This window comes from Chelonia mydas, chromosome 10 (genome assembly GCF_015237465.2).
Source record: "Chelonia mydas isolate rCheMyd1 chromosome 10, rCheMyd1.pri.v2, whole genome shotgun sequence".
Classification (NCBI taxonomy): Eukaryota; Metazoa; Chordata; order Testudines; family Cheloniidae; genus Chelonia; species Chelonia mydas.
The window spans coordinates 70,533,747-70,551,294 of NC_051250.2; positions in this window are offsets into that span (position 1 = coordinate 70,533,747).

Genomic DNA, 17,548 nt, shown 5'->3' on the forward strand with positions numbered 1-17,548 from the left:
TTACAGGTTATAGCAAGCAAACATACACACACAATAGAGTTACCATCTAGGATTCCTAAAGAAGATGTGGTACTCTGTCAATTCAAGATGTCTTTCAGGGCAGACTCAGGGATAACCACCTTAGTTTAGAGTCTCTGGCCCTGCAAGAGTTCAAACAGCAAAGATATGATAAATTTTCCTGCGTCTTTGTTGTTATTTCCTTCATTCAGCCTCCTAGTCCATATGCAGGGTTTCCCTGCATGTAGCATTGCCAAGGTGTAAGAGGGCCATTCACCAATACTTTGTACTGTGATGTTCCTTGCAATGTACTGCAATGGCCCATCTGATATTGATAGTTCTTCTGGACAGGCAGGAAGAAACCCTCTTCCCATCTGAGTTCACAAGTTTAGAGCAAACACTTTCAAACTGATAAAGCAAAACTTACATATTTCCTTATAGGATGGAATACAGACATTACAAAGAAGATTAACGCGTGCAGCAACTTATAAACATTCTAGAGTTGAAACACAAAACGCATTCTTATAAGACTAATACCTATTCTGAGCAGCACTGACACATAAGTGGACTAGCTTTGTCTCCATCTATGAGTTTGTCAGTTTATAGCTAATGCCTGCAGCCTTGGCAAGGGCAGTCATCTGGCTTGCCGGCATCACAGATAATTACAAAACAAAACATTCTGCTGCACATGCTTTTCCCCCAGGGTGAGGATGAGAGAACAAACATATGACACATTGCTTGAGCACTTTGCAGTAGTGCCTTCGAAACTAGATAAGCCTGGGATAAGAATGTATACAGAATAGAATCAGATATGCCCAATACCCCTTTCCTCCTGGTTCTTGTGCTCCTTAGAAGAAGGGTCAGACAGATCGGAGGAGAAGCAGACCAGAAAATGCAAAGGGAAAGTAGAAGAGAAAGGATCTTGTGAGAGTGTGTCCAACCACACCGGACTGGAAGGGGTTCAGGTGACCAGGTAGGCCTATTAACTGCCCAACTTGCACCTGGAGGAGAAGCCAGGGAGGGCTGGGACCTAACTGCTGATGGCGCCCAGCTGAGGAGGAAGAGGCAGACCCTATGAAGCCAGGAAGCTGGCACCAGACTGGGGCAGCAGTCACTTGCCGGGAAGAGGGAGGAGGGTTTGGAGCTGATCTACCCGTAGAAAGGGAAGGAAACCAGAAATTGTAGGAAGCAGTCCAGGGAAGGAGCAGCAAGGGCTGAGACAGTAAAACCCAGAATTGCTGGTTGAGAGTCCTGGACTGGAACCCGGAGTAGTGGCCAGGCCTGGGTTCCCCTCCTGGCCACTTGCAGTGCTGAAGAAGACTGTCTGAGACTGTTCAGGAGGACTTTGGGTAAACCCCCCAGAAGGGAAGCCACATAGTGACCAGGGCCGGCTCTAGGCACCAGCAAAACAAGCAGGTGCTTGGGGAGGCACATTTCTAGAGGTGGCCGCCCCTAGAAATGTGCCCCCGCCGCCCCAGCTCACCTCCGCTCCGCCTCTGCCGCTCCGCTTCTCCCCCCTCCCTCCCAGGCTTGCCGCGTGCGAAACAGCGCGAAAAAAAAACGGGGGCGACCAAAAATTTTTTTGCTTGGGGTGGCAAAAATCCTAGAGCTGGCCCTGATAGTGACCCAGCCAAAGGGCTGAGTCACCAAGAGGAGACTTTGGTTCCTGAGCAAGAGGGACTGCAGGGTGAGATGACGGAAGAGACATGATTTGTGGGGGTGGGCATGCGCAGCTAATCCCCAAGATAGCCAGGAGAAGGCACCACCAGTGGTGAGCGAACCTGGTGACAGGCCTATTTAAAGGTGCTAAGAGGAGGCCCTGGCTCCTTGAATACTGCCTACAAAGTGACATCTTTAAACCTCCAAGAAAGGTAGCCACACCTGTGGAGAATCATGTAGTCCTCAAATTGTACTTTGTGTATCTAAGGGGGCCTCCCTCGAACAGGACAAGTGTCTGACAAGTTCCTGCTCCAGTTTCCAAATCTTGGAACTAATACTCTCTCACTTCCGTATGCCTCTCTTAGGCACCACTTAAACCAGCATTCTGCTTACGTATGCCCCACCAATCTCCATTCCCACTAGAGCTAACTACCAAGCCAGGTGCTATTCATCATCCCAAAAGAGGCAGCTGTAGAATTTATACCATGTATATAGCATATGGTGGTGAAAAGGTCTTATCTCTGTGTTCAACTGAAACACGATTTGTTTGGTTCACAGCATCCAGGAACCTGAAGTGCTGGTTTCCTCTCAGTTGTTTGCCACTGAATGTGATAACTTGCAAGAGTCTCTCCAAAACACACCAGATCACCACTGAATATGGTGACTAGACTCCATTCAAGATCAATGGGGCGTGGGCTGTCCAGACAATTGGACAGAAGCCATTACATCAAAGCGACTTTCTCTGTGGCACCTGCGAGTGCTTTCCTTCTAGTCATTGGAAGTAATGAATGCAGCACAGTGCAAGATAGAACTGATCCAAACCCAGTTGCAAAGTCCAAACCCAGATCTGAATATCCTCAAAATCTGGGGGTGTTCAGATGTAGCATTTTAGTCTGGACTCATCTCTAACCAAAATTACTTTTACAAAAGCGAACAATATGGGACTGGTGGAAACCACATGTGTCTAGGAATATGCTATGTGCCCAAGGAACCTTGCAGTATAAAATACAATTGATTGTACTTATATCACCTGAAAGTCACAAAGCCCTTCACACACAGTAGCCTCACAACTGACTCCCCAGATCATGAAGTAGGTCACTTTGAGACATTACCCCCATTTTACAGATGGGGAAAGGAAGGTGAAGCAAAAGCCCCACAGTGAATTAGTGGCAAAGCCAGGAAGAGGGCCCAGATATCAGTTGTAATAAGATGTGGTGAAAGACATTTGTATGGTGAAGGAATTTCTAACTTAGTCAAACACATGCATCTGTTTCACTAGCAGGACTATGGATCACTGCATTTTCCTATTGCTCTCTAAGTACTAATAAAACACAAAGTGTTTATTGTGTTTGAACAAGGATTTCCTCCCTTTGGACCCATCTTCTCCTCCCACCTAGCTAGGAGGTCATGGAGAAGAATGTCATGTCCTAAAAGAATCCATGTGACAGTGCCCTGTGAAGTGAGCAAAGAAGTATCATTCATTTATTAGTATGATTCATTATGGGCCTAATTCTGCCACCCTCACTCATGTTGAGTAGAACCTTATCCTTCAAGAGGCTCAGTGGTTTCAATGGAACTCCTCGGAGAGTAAAAGCACTACTCAGCATGAGTAAGGATAGTAGAATCGGGCCCTTGTTTATGGAGAATGACATTCATCCCTACATACAAGTACTATTCACCACTGAATCCATCAACATAGGAAGTAAGTATGTATACAGACCTTGACCTGGCTCTCTGCATGGGGTAAATTTCACCTACATTGCTCAAAAGGGTGTACAGGTATTTTACATAACTTAATTGCAAGGCTGTATACTAGGGTAATTCTGCAGGCCGTCAGGGAAGAGAGGCATTTATTAACATCTAGATATCTGCAGCAATTAGGACCTGATGGCCTGCAATTTCCTGGATCCCTTGTTTTCCTCCTTTTTATAAACAGCTATGACCTTTTGTAAAAGTTCCTCCTGTCACAAGGTTCCTTTGTGTCACTTCCTCCTTCTATTACTAATGCATCCCTAATATAGAGCAATTCTTGTATTATACAGAACTAGTGGTAAAACACATTAGTATACAACCTTAAAATGCTTCTATCAAATTGGAAATTTTTAAAAAAAATCAAGAAACTTTGAGATAAATCAAAACCCCTGATATTTTGCAAGGGGCTTTTAGACTTTTCTTTAATGTTCCCTCAGTAATTAGTACCACAGATAATTTTCTCTCCGGGTTAATCTCTTATTTCACAATGAGTTGCTTGTGATATTTAAGGACTATGGCCGGATTGCATGTGATCATCATTCACGTCTTCCTTTTTTAAAATCTATTTTCTACATTTAGGCAAAATTAGCTTTCTTTAGTGCCATTATTCTGTCATCATTCTTTCATAATAAGGTTTTTATATGCCTCTAGAGATTCTTGAATAATGATTCCTTCATGTATGTTAACTCCTACTGTTTATTTGTATTTATTTGATTTATATTTGTGCCGTTAACTGTATTTTTAATTATAAAATAACTACAGGATTTTAAAAAACAACTATTTGATTCAAACATTAAGCCTTCACATGACACATCTGGGAACCAAGTTTAATAATGACATCGGAAAAACAGCAATATGGCTGTTGATTTTGATGGTGAGGATGAAAAAGCAGCAGGACAAATGCTACAATCTGCGTTCAGAAGACTTTATAGAGGTCGCTCCAGAGAATACGCAGTCTTCCAAAAAAAGTGGATTTGTGAATTAAAGAAGTCTTTGCTAGATATAGTATTTGTCAGAGTCCAAGTGGTCTCCAGGATCCATGGAAGATTTCCAGGTATACTTGTTAATAAAACCACAGACTCGGAGATAACAGCAGTCTCTAGGATGGGGCATTTTTAGTCCTCTGGAGATGCCACACAGCAAGTGCAAGCATGTACTAGTGGAAATAAGCTAGCCATAATGAACAGAGATGATGCGGTCACTGCAAGGCCTACTCCTCTGTGCTCCTGCTCAGTGGAGGGAAGGTAAAGGTACAACTATGCCTTTTCTCAATCAATATTATAATGGTGCTGGCCCAGTTTGTGTTAGATGGGGAGCAGAAAACTATGTCAGTTTGGTAATACTCCTTTGCTACACATTAATCTGCTTATCCTTTGCATGCTAGAGCAGTGGTGTGGAGTAAGGAACATCCTAATAAAGTTCAACACCTATTCTTTTCAATTGCTGCAGTGCCCCGAACTCTGCACTTATCTAGCCCAGTGTCATTGATGCTTTGTGGGACAACAATGGCAATCTTTGATTCAGTCAACACTAGCTGCTAAACTGTTTAATACTTCCCCAGGCAGAAGTAGTGGAGACAAATGGCTGCCAGCTGTCAACAACATGTCATTTTCCTAGTGTAGACAGACCCTGAAAATGACTAGTCTAATTTTCCTGTCCAACTTGAGTGGGGGGTGGAAAACAAACCAACAAAAACGAACACCATCAATAAATAAAAGGCATTATCATCCCATGGTCTGAAAGCTATTGACTTTAATGTCAGAAGGGACCATCATGATCGTCTAGACCAGGGATCGGCAATCTTTGGCCCGCAGCCCACCAGGGAAAGCCGCTGGCGGGCCAGGACAGTTTGTTTACCTGCCGCGTCCACAGGTTCGGCCAATCGCAGCTCCCACTGGCTGCAGTTCGCTGTCCCAGGCCAATGGTGGCTGCAGGAAGCGGCAGCCAGCACATCCCTAGGCCCGCACCGTTTCCCGCAGCCCCCATTGGCCTGGGAGGACGGCGAACCACAGCCAGTGGGAGCTGCGATCAGCCGAACCTGCGGATACTGCAGGTGAACAACATCCTGGCCCACCAGTGGATTTCCCTGACTGGCCGTGTGCCAAAGGTTGTCGCTGATCTAGATTTTGGCAATGTCCTTTTAAACTCAAAACCCGTTTCCCTTAAAAGGAAGCCAAGTTGTTGAAGGGTCTGATTTGGACGCTTAGCTTTGAGACCACACTATAACAATGCCTTTAAAAAAAACCTGTGACTCATGCACGAGATATACAGCAACAGAAAGCGGATTCCTCCATGTAAAAGGAAGAAGGATTTTTTTCCCCCAGCCATGGATATGCCAGGTTGGCTGCTCACAATAAGCACATTTGACCTCAGCCCAAACATGTCTGGTCAGCTGGCATTTTATTAGCTCCGTGTAAGTGAATGAGATCATCACCGAGCTTACACTGTGGGCAAATCTGACAGGAGTTAAACTTAGAAACGCCAGCTTGCTGTCCTAGTTGACATGCCTCCAGGATGAGATCTTTGGGTAGTGTGGCTCCGGGGGAACAGCAAAGTAAGAAATGGAACACAGAAGCTAGGCTAAGAAGCCACTCGCCCAGGCCTGCTAGCCTCACCCTCTGCAGCAGCATTGCACTGCTTCTGCATTTAAGACCTCTGTGCCCATAGGAACTTGAGGGACAGCATTGGCCCTATATGTACAGACCTGAAAAGGCAATGAGCACGACATTAACTTACATGGCACTCTCCACTCACACTCTCATTCTGCTCATAACGGGAGACCAAAGGGATAGCTCTGATTGAATTCAGAGTTCTCTGGGCTGAGGATTTACACATGCTCCTATAACATGTGGGTACCTGACGCGGGAACAGAAGCTGAACTGTGCATCTGTCAGCTTCTGAGGAATCATTGCAAAAAGAGATGTTGGATGTGGGCTGGTCTTGCCCCAGTCTATGGCAGCAATGGATAGTTTTTTCCTAGCCACAGTGTTGCAGGCCACAATGGTCCACAATGTAATGCAGTTTCAGCTGTGAGAAGGAAAATGTGATCCTTGTGAAGAGAGGGGACTATTTGCAGGTTCCAGACGCCATCTATTATTCAGCCAATCAGGTCCAACAGCAGGGTAGGGACCACCACCGTCTCTCTGCCCTAGCTCTGAGCAAACACAGTCTTGATATGATGGTCTGGTCACAGAGGCAGGTCTACATTCTAGTGAAAAGTTGGTAGGGGCTTTTGGCTAATGCTAGAAACTGGTCCCTGCCTGGGCAGAACTTAACATTTATATGGAGAGACCACCACAAGGGCAAAGTATTATTCTCTCCCATTTTTATCCAAGTTCCCACCTAGTATTATAAATGGGGTTATGTCCAGTGGGGTTAACAGTGTCCTGAACACTTTATCATGACAAGACCAGGGACAATCTTGCCAGTTTCAGCTAGGGACACGGCCATCCTTTTTGCTCAGCCAAGCACTGACAGCCTGCTTTTCGGATACCGACTCTCCAGAGCTTACACTTAAAGTTGCTCCCCACAGTGGGAGCTTTCAGAACAACCTGCTAGGCAAAATTTTCCTTTTTAAAGCACGCGTCATGTTAATGCCTCTCTTCGTCCAGTTGTCCTTAGAAAGCCTTTCCATTATGCGGGAGACAAGCATCCTAAACCCATTTGAGGGGAGATTGTCCCAGACGAACATAGATCAGGGCACATGCATTCCTTATTTTCCAACTGAAGCATGGATGCTCAGTCTTGGAATTTAGCTTAAGCAAGAACACCCTCAAAACACATGAGAACTTCCCCAAAGGGCAATTCTACCCAAGAGATAACTCTTGGGAGGGTAGCTCTCCTCTCCCCAACCCCCTCCCGAAACTATCGCCATTTGGATATATGATGCTGGCTTCTGCCTGGAGGAGCAGGGTCAGTTTGTTCCTGTGACTTCAGCAGCTCTGCATTTTAATCACAGGAAAAGGTCAGGTGGACCATTGCCCCTTCTCCCCTCCATCTGCAGCGTAGGGGGTGGGGGCATTCAGTATGCCAAACAAGCTGCTTAATGAAAATCTCTCTCTCCTGCTTCCCAGGTTAATCGTGAAGGAGAGGAAGGGATATAGCTTTATCTTCCTTCTACTACTGCTTTACCCTTCTCAAGTGAATTCTGTGCAAAGATTTCCAAGCATTTTATAGACCTTGAGCCAATCTCATACATGTTCAGATTGGGGCTGATAAAAGTTACTTATTAATATGATTTAGGGTGACAATCCAGATTGTTTTTTATGAACTAAACCTTCCAATCTCCCAGCAAGGTAGAGGAGTGCCGTCCCCATTCGTTGTCCAGAGGGGAAAGCGGAGGCACACAGGTTAAACAAGTTACAGCAGGACAAATAAAGAGACAAGGCAGGTGAGGTAATAGCTTTTATTGGACCAGCTTCTGACTCTGGCAGACCTGAGAACGAAGCCCAGGTCATCTGTCTCTCAGTCCCGGGCTTTAGCCACGAAAACAGCCTGGCCCTCATTGTTCCAAGGATGAGAAAAGAACAGCAAGCCTGGGTCCAGCAAAAAAAGGAGGGGTGAGATTTACCTCCACATACCCCAGAGATCAAATTTGCATCGGGCTCAGTTGAGAACCAGCATCCGTTCTGAAAACTGCATTGACAATTAATGGATATGAAAGACCTCTCACAGTAACTGATTGCAGTAAAACACAGCACTATAGCAGTCTCCATAGGGTTGGTGTTTCAGAAAAAAAACCACACACACATTTTGCTGTCAAAGTATCCCTCTGTTGGAAGGGGGAAACATACCAAGAGCAATTATTTCCCTGCAGGACCCTCACATGTCAGGATTGCCCAATTTTTAAATGATATTCATCATAAAAGTTTTGCTACCATCATTAATTCCACTTCAACCTACAGCACCTCTTGAAAAACCAAGCTGCATTCTTCCTAGAGAATAGTCTGTGATGATTAAAAACAGCCACATTGCTCTCCAAACCCTCTGAAGGATGAAGGGTTAGCTTTGCCCTCTGAATTTCCTCTCAAACAGATGCAATTCTATGAATCAATAGCAGGTCTGGAAATGAACAAGCCCACTCTCTCTTGTGCAGTTTGGCAGTGCCCTTGAGCAGGAGATTCTCCATTATGTCATTCATTCTCTGTCCTCTTTGGAAAACATGAAGGAGGAGTTAAATGCACCTTATTATAAAACCCAAGAACAAATCCTTGGCTTCCAAGGACACCTTAATTGCCATAAAAGATGGTGACTCTCCACTAAAAGTTGTCCAGAGTAGAGGAATGTGGAGCTGCAGAGAACTAGGGTGACTAGTTTTCCCTTATCTTAAGGGTCATCCTTCATTGCACTAGACCTTTATCACCAAAGCTATAGTTGGCCGAATAAGGAAGCCCCCCACGTACACCCCGCTCATGTAGAGATGGGAAATAAGCCCATTCTGCAAAATTCAAACCTGGATCCAGACTTCCCCAAAGTTCTGGGTTGTCTGATATTCTGGTTAAGCCCCGTGTAAAGATGGGTTCAGCCTCAAAGATCAGGAAAAAAATTTGGAGCCAAATTTCCCAAAATGTTGAGTATTTGGGTCCATGGTCTTGGTTCAAGCTCATCTCCAGTAACTATACTCTCCCACAGAATAAGAGCACAGTTTTGCACCTAATTTACACACACACAGTTACCAGGGCTGCAGGCACAGTTAAACCATGTGTGCACAATTGCATTGATTGTGTGGGCAAATTAGTGTGTAATTGCCTGAGCACTTGTGTGGCCCATATCACCCCCTCGCCATCCACATTCACACCCTCTGGGATAGACTTGGTTTTCATGGCAAGAAGGAGAAATAACTCAATCTTGTCTGCTCGAAATTCACATCCCCCCTCATCCCTCTCCACTGGTGGGAGCGATGTGTCTGTCATGCAGGATGGCTTTGGTCCATGGCTGGGAGCTTTGCTCCACAGTCCATCGGACTCTTTGTGTGAACAGGTGCACGTAGACTATCCATGAGACACACACTTATTAGGAGAAGAGGGATAGGCACCAGGGAATTTTTGTTTCCTGCCCTGGTGAGAAGAATGTAGTCAGGGTGATAAAGTCTGGCACACTGCCCAGGTCCTAAGGCAGCTCCTAGGCAAGTGAATACAGCACAGAATTTTAGGCTGGGATTTTCAAAAGGAGCCTAAAGGCTGTGAGGTCCCTAAACCCCACACACCAACACCTACACTCAGAAGAAGGGATGTCTTTCCTCTTGGTTACATCAGTGAAACTCTGCTCAAGTCAGCAGGTTCCCCCCAGAGTTAGCCATGACCGGTTAACAGTTTTAAAACATGGCTGCCTTTGTTTACACTAGGTACTAAGTGGTGTTTAACGATTGAAACTTGTCTATTAACATTTTCTAACACTGCCCATTTCCTCAGTGTAGACAAAGCCAATGGGGCTGGACCAGTGTAAATGACAGGGGAGTCTGGCTCAAGAGTCATAAATAATGCCAACAAAATATTGCCAAACATACTAAATAAGATCATGTTATATATAAATGGAGGCAAGATAGGTCTACACAGTCATGTATTGTTTTGAATGGTGTTTTATCTATCCTAAGCTGCTTCACAGAGTTAAATGATACGTAATGTCTATGCGGAAGAGAAAATACAAAGCAGAGGGAAGGGGTAAATTAGATGTTTTCAGATGACATATGACAATGGAAATGATGTGATGGATAAATACATATATTTATACAGGGCACCTACATATAAATATACAGTACTGTTCTGTGCTTCCAGGCAGATTTCTTGTGCATTTTTTATACTATATACCAGTTGAAAAGTCAAGCTCTGAAAAATTCGGCAATGCTAGAATTAAGGTTGTCCATGCAACTTTAATTCAGCCCCCCTGTGTATCTGCATTATGATACATTCTCTTCCACAGCACTCCTGCCTCATCCCATGCACAGGATGGGTGGTGCTCAGTGAATGAGTAAGCTCTTCAATATTTCATTTTACCCTCATTGTTCACTGCGTGCCCCATGCAGTATTCATTGTACAACATCCAAACCTGGCACTCAAAACAGGGATTATTAATTTGCTCCTGGGATTCTCAGTGGTGCTTTCTCTGTAATATCTTAGATCTTTACAAACAATAATGAACTGATCTCACAACACCCAGGTGACTTAAGATGCTATCATTATCCCCAGTTTACATGTGGAGAACTAAGACACAGAGACTGGAGCCAAAAGTGTCAGATAATTTGGGGTGACCAATTCAAGAAGCGTAGGGCCTAATTTTTCAGAGAACTTAGCATGTGAAGAGCACAGCTCTCACTGACCTCAGCTGCAGTTGTGAACTCTCAGAAGGTCTGCAAATCAAACTGCAGGCGGCTCAGGTTACACAACCAGGAACTGTGGAACGCACCGTTAGTGACCACCGGTGAAAAGTCTGATATAAGTGACTTGCCCTGCATCCCGTAGGAACTCCTTGGCAGGGGAAAGGACACACTAATTCTACAGGGCAGAATTCAACTACCTTAACCATAAGACCATCCTCTCTCTTCTTGCAATCCACTGCCCTCTTGACAACACACCTTTCCTCTTCTGCAACAAATGAGACGGGTCCGACAGACAACAGCCTTTTAACCACACAGTCCTAATTCATTCCCAAAGCACAGTCCACCCCGTGCACTGAATGAGGAAGGGGTCCTGTGGAAAAAAATGTATTTGATCACATGATTGAAGACTGTATCATAACGCTTACGCACAAGGGGGGCTGAATTATGGTTGCAAAGGCAACCTTAATACTAGCGCTCCCTAACTTTTGAGTGCTTGACTTTTTAAGTTTAACATTCTTTTAAGGTAGTTGTGTTTTTAAAATGTAAATTTCTTAAATAGGTGTTTAAAAATGCAGAAATTGAACAAACAAAAATTTAATCACGTGGAACAATATTGGCCCTGTGTCACCCCACACCACACATACACGTCATCAGCAGGGTTGGGAATCTTTAAATCCACAACACAGTCTTGAGCCACTCAAGCTAATGGAGTTATTGGTAGCAGTAGAAGATTATCTCCTCCTACATGTCCCTACCACTATAAAGGGGATGGAGCTATACAGTTTTCCAGTGGGTTTCACACCTATTTCCTACACAGCAAAAGTACATCAAAACTCAGGAATAAATAGTTTAATTCTGGGGTGTGACAAAGTGGGGGGTTTTCTTGGTTTTTCCTTGTTTTTTTCAACGGTTTGCATGCAGGGGGGTGGGACTCAGTTTCGCTGGGTGTTACTGGTTTATGGTGTGATGGGAGAGGGAGTTTGTTGTTACAGAGGACCAGCGACAGAACTTGGGACCCCAGCCAGTGGCCTGAAGAATGGATACCCCAGTGACTTTCCCAGTTCCCATGAGCCTATTCTCATGTGCTCCATCCGGTCTAATGTTAAATGCTCTGATGCTGGGGGATTGCTTTGGAGGAATGGAAAGGCTGCTCCCCACTTTAGGTGCAACAAGCTGGGAAATATTCAGGGCCCAAGCTTGCAAATCTTCACGATAAATGGCATCTGCTTTTGAGCTGTGCTTTTCCCTTCCTCTGAGGATGCTCAAATGCATCCTGCCTGCAAGGCCTGGCTCTCTTCCCAAACACATAGATCAGTGGTGGGCAACCCGCAGCCCACATGTGGCCCAGCAGGGTAATCTGATTGCGGGCTGCGAGACATTTTGCTGACTTTGACCATCTGCAGGCACGGCCCTTCGCAGCCCCCAGTGGACACCACTGACATAGATCCAAACCCTGAGCTCCTCCAGTTTCCATTGAAGATCGTGGGAGTTGCAATTGCTCAGGTCTTCTCAGGACTTAGCCCACATTTTGTACAAACCCCAGCAACGCCCATGTTTTTCCAACTGGATAAGCACAAGGAGGATGCAACAGAGACAAAAGTATTCTGCAAAATACATTGATATTCTGTGTCACTAAAGCAGCAAAGATCTTCCCATTTGACTTACGGAAAACAATAGAATTGGCTTATCACCCTGCCAGCAAAGCAGCTCTAAAAAGCCTGGCCCAAAGGAGCAGGGAGATTCAAGTGTGAAATTAGTGGATCCTGTATCTGTTTCCTGCTGGGCATCAGTGTCATTTAGACAGGAATCCATCCACCTTGACATGTGTCCCACTGATATGTAAAAATCGCACTCCTTTCCTTTTTAAGTGTGGGAGTCCTGAACCTTGCGATCCAGCACAGTGGGCGAGTGTTCAAGCCCAGAGATCTGCCAATAGCCCCAGCAAGTGCCAGCTGAGCAGAAACTGTGCACAGGGGCTGCGGCCTTGGGAGGCACGTGGGCACCGTTCCCATCTGGTCTGAGAGTGGGCAGGCAATCTGGGACACCTCATATGACATCCTGAACTGTAACCTAAGCAGAGTCTCACTGCTGGGCCTAACAAGGAGGGGAGAGACTGGAAAGGAGGCATCACTTCCTTTCTTGGATAACTGGATTATAGGAAGGGCAGAGGAAAAGGGGCATGACATGGGGCTGTCACAGCCTTGAAGATGGAAGCAGAACTATTTGCTGCCCCAGTCAGTTCTCCATAGTAACTCCCCAGTCCCGAGACCTCTATAAATCCCATGAGGTTCAATGGTTAGATACACTGAGAAACTTCCTTGGTTTTTTTAATTGCTCTGGTGAGTTATTTACTGGCCTATGCTGTCTTTTTAGTAAATCCCCAAACAACCCACCCTGACAATAAGTAAAAGATGGGCCTGACTCAACCTCCATAGAGATTTGGCACTGGTGGGTGGCTATAGTATCAAACTTCCCAGCCTGTTGTGGGCAGTATGTAAGCGGGTATTTATTTAAAGTGTCAGACAGTGTCTAAAGACTATGGCAAGGGGCACTAAAATAAATCCACTCTTGCTCTAAATACGTCACCATTTGCAAGAGACAGCACAGGGCTTTGCAGGTGAGGATGGGGAGCTTGAATCTGATGCAGGAAAGGACAGGAAACCAATGGTCAGAGCAAGAAGAAGTGGGAGGTGACTAACAGCAGCATTTTGCAAGAGTAGAGGTGAGAGAAGGCAGCAGAAGCAGACAGGGATTCAGGCAAGAGATGGCCAAGAAGTAAGAGCCATAGGCAAGGCTAAGCTGAATTCTTAAGAGCTTTGCTTTGCAGTGCAAACATAAAGACTGCGGGGCAGGGCTAGAGTGTTTTTTGATCTGCAGTTCACAGCCTGAAGATGAAGCCTGAAAGCAAGTGAAGTGCACATTTGACAGGGATGCAGGCTGAAATGCCATGCCCGCTCTGCCATGAGATTTCCATGGCAAAACATAGCTTCACTTTGAAGCTGCTTTTGCTTTATGCATTAGAACTTTTTACAGCATTTGTAACACGCCACACTCTAATGGGCTTAGGCTGTCTTCATGGGGACCACATTCCCAAATTGCACTGAGGAGACTTTTTGAAGAGCCATAGGTAAGCACACATCCTCACCTGTAATGCACTGCAGGGGACTTCGCCCCTCATACCCTCATGGGTGGCCACTTCTTTGGGTCCACAACGCCCAGTCCCAGTCAGTGTCTTCTCCCAACTCCTTCTCTGGGTCTTCTGTATCACCACCCTCCAGCCAAGTCACATAACAGTTCGCTCCCTTTTTGGGGTAACTAAAGGTCCAACTTAAAGTTCACAAGCAACATCCAAATATATAGTTCTTCAGCCCCTCAGGTTTGCCTGAAATCCTCTGCTTCCTGGCCCCTGCAGTCATTCTCTTGAACTGCTTCTTCCCCAGCAGGATGCCCCCACTTCTTCCCTTCACCTAGGACTCCAGCAGTTTATCTCTGAGGAATCTCCCTGCTCCTTGTAGGCCTTAAGTCAAGAGCCTTAAGGCTCCCCCACAAGAGCCTACACTGCTCCCTGTGGTTGCCTCAGCCTGACTTCCTCAGGCTCTTTCTAAAGAGAAACACCAACACCCTCTTCTTCTCTCCAGTTCTATTCAAGTAGTGCTCTCCCTGCTTCACCACTACAGCTGGAGTCAGTCTTTCTAATTAAGCCCCACTGGGGCTTGTTTCTAATTACACCCCACTGGGGTGACTATTTAGCCTTTCTGTTGCCAGCTCATCAGGGAGGCTGAAGGGTTGCTGCCAAGTCATGGGCAAGACGGAGCCCAGCTTGCCGCAAAGGGCAATGGAGTCTGGGGCAGCGTCAGATGAAGAGAGAGTTCCCTCAGGCTGGGGATAAGGATGTCTGTGGCCAGTACCCGCTGCAGAAAGAGCTCTCTTCAATGGGCAAAGAGAACAGTCGGGCTCCCTCATTCAAGCTGAAGCAAATAGAGCCTGTGTCAGTGTGGGAAGGTGAGAGGATTCCCTCCATCTGGGATTAATCAAGTCAGGAGCTGGTGTTGGAAGGGGAAAAGGCTCCCTGGGTAATGAAGTCTGCCCTAGTGCTACACAGTGGAAAGTGCCCAAATTCTTGGAATAAACATGTTTGTGAAAAAGGCAGTTTTATGATATAAAACAACCAGAACAATACACAGGGACTAAAACCTCTTGCGGAACCGCCTGCTGTACGTAGCGAGCAATGTTTTTAGTGCCCACGAAAAGAACAGGAACAGATATTGACAATTCAGCAGGATACAGAAACAAAGAGACTAGTGTGTGGGAGCTATTGTAGAAAATAACTAAGCGCAGAGAGATACCATCAAGAAATGCAACCATCAACACAAGACATCGTTTCTCAGCTGAGTGCTGCCAAAGCAGAGCAAATATTTATAGCTATTTTAAGTTCCAGCAATGGTTTTTTTATCACTGGATTCTTGGAGCAGCGCTAGGGGATGGCATCATTGCGTTACACTGGGGATCATGCCTGGGAGAAAATCAGAATGCATGGGTATTGCAATGCTTATCATCAACTTATTAGGGTTGTCTTACAGCACGAAATCACAGAATCATGGAAATGTAGGGCTGCAAGGGACCCTGAGAGGTCATCTTGTCTTGCTCTTGCTTCCTGCACTGAGGCAGGAACAAGTATAGCTAGACCATCCCCAAGAGATGTTTGTCTAACATATTCTTAAAAACCTCTAATGATGGGGATTCCACAACTTCACATGGAGGCCTATTCCAGTGCTAATATACCCTTATAGTTAGAAAGTCTCGTCCTATCTTCAGTGGACATGGAGAACAGTTGATCACCCTCCTCTTTATAACAGCTCTTAACATATTTGAAGACTGTTATTAGTTTCCCCCTCAGTCTTCTTTTCTCAACACTAAACATGGTCAGTCTTTTGCATCTTTCCTCATAGGTCGGGTTTTCTAGACCGTTTATCATTTTTGTTACTTTCCTGTGGACTCTCCGGTTTGTCCAGATCTTTCTTAAAAGCTTGGCACCCAGAACTGGACACAGTACTGTGGCTCAGGCCTCACCAGTTCCCAGCAGAGTGGGACAATTACCTCACCTGTCTTACATACAATGCTCCTGTTAATATACCCCAGAATGATAGAAGCCTTTTTAGCAAACGCATCACATTGTTGACTCATATTCCATTTATGATGCACTATCAGCCCTAGATGCTTTCCAGCAGTATTACTGCCTAGCCCAGGGATCGGCAACCTTGGCCCACGGCCCGTCAGGGAAAGCCTCTTGCGGGCCGGGCCGGTTTGTTTACCTGCCGCGTCCGCAGGTTCGGCCGATCGCAGCTCCCATTGGATTTGTTCTTGACAAATCCATGTTGGCTATTACTTAAATAACCTTATTATCCTCTAAATGCTTACAGATTGATTCCTTAATAATTTGTTCCAATATCTGCCCAGGTACTAAAGTTAGGCTGGCTGGTTTATAATTTTCCAGGTCCTCTTTTCCCACTTTTAAAGATAGGTACAAGCTTTACCCTTCTGTAGTCCTCTTGGTCCTCATCTGTCCTCCATGAGGTCTCAAAGATAATTGCTAATGGTTCCAATGTTGCTTCAGTGGGTTCCTAAGGTGAATTTTATCCAGACTTGCAAAATTAAAAACATATAACTTATCTGAATATTCTTTTAACTGTTTCTTCTCTATTATGGCATGTGTTCCTTCCCCCTTGTTAATAGTAATTGTGTTAAATATCTGGTCACAGTTTACCTTTTTAATGAAAACTGAAGTAAAATAAGTATTAAACACCTCAGCCTTCTTAATGTTGTCTGTTATTCGCTTTTCTTCCCTGTTAAGTAGAGGAGTTACACTTTCCTTCATCTTTCTCCTGCTCCTAATGTATTTATAGAATCTCTTCTTATTGTCTTTTATGTCCCTTGCTAGGCATAACTCATTTTGTGACTTGGCCTTTGTCATAAATATAAAGGGAAGGGTAAACACCTTTAAAATCCCTCGTGGCCAGAGGAAAAACCCTTCCACCTGTAAAGGGTTAAGAAGCTAGGATAACCTCGCTGGCACCTGACCAAAATGACCAATGACGTGACAAGATACTTTCAAAGCTGGAGCGAGGGAGAAACAAAGGCTCCGTCTGTCTGTGTGGTGTTTTTTGCCAGGAACAGAAAAGGAATGGAGTCTTAGAACTTAGTAAGTAATCTAGCTAGATATGCGTTAGATTCTGTTTTGTTTAAATGGCTGATAAAATAAGCTGTGCTGAATGGAATGTATATTCCTGTTTTTGTGTCTTTTTGTAACTTAAGGTTTTGCCTAGAGGGATTCTCTATGTTTTGAATCTGATTACCCTGTAAGGTATTCACCTGATTTTACAGAGGTGATTCTTTTACTTTTTCTTCAATTAAAATTCTTCTTTTAAGAACCTGATTGTTTTTTCATTGTTCTTAAGATCCAAGGGTTTGGGTCTGTGTTCACCTATGCAAATTGGTGAGGATTTTTATCAAGCCTTCCCCAGGAAAGGGGGTGTAGGGTTTGAGGAGGATTTTGGAGGGAAAGACGTTTCCAAGCGGGCTCTTTCCCTGTTATATATTTGTTAGATGCTTGGTGGTGGCAGCAATAAAGTCCAAGGGCAAAAGGTAAAATAGTTTGTACCTTGGGAAAGTTTTAACCTAAGCTGGTAAAAATAAGCTTAGGGAGGTTTTTCATGCAGGTCCCCACATCTGTACCCTTGAGTTCAGAGTGGGGAAGGAACCTTGACAGCCTTTTTGATGTGTCCTTACATGTTCGTCCTAATCTTTCATATTTATCCTTAGCAACTT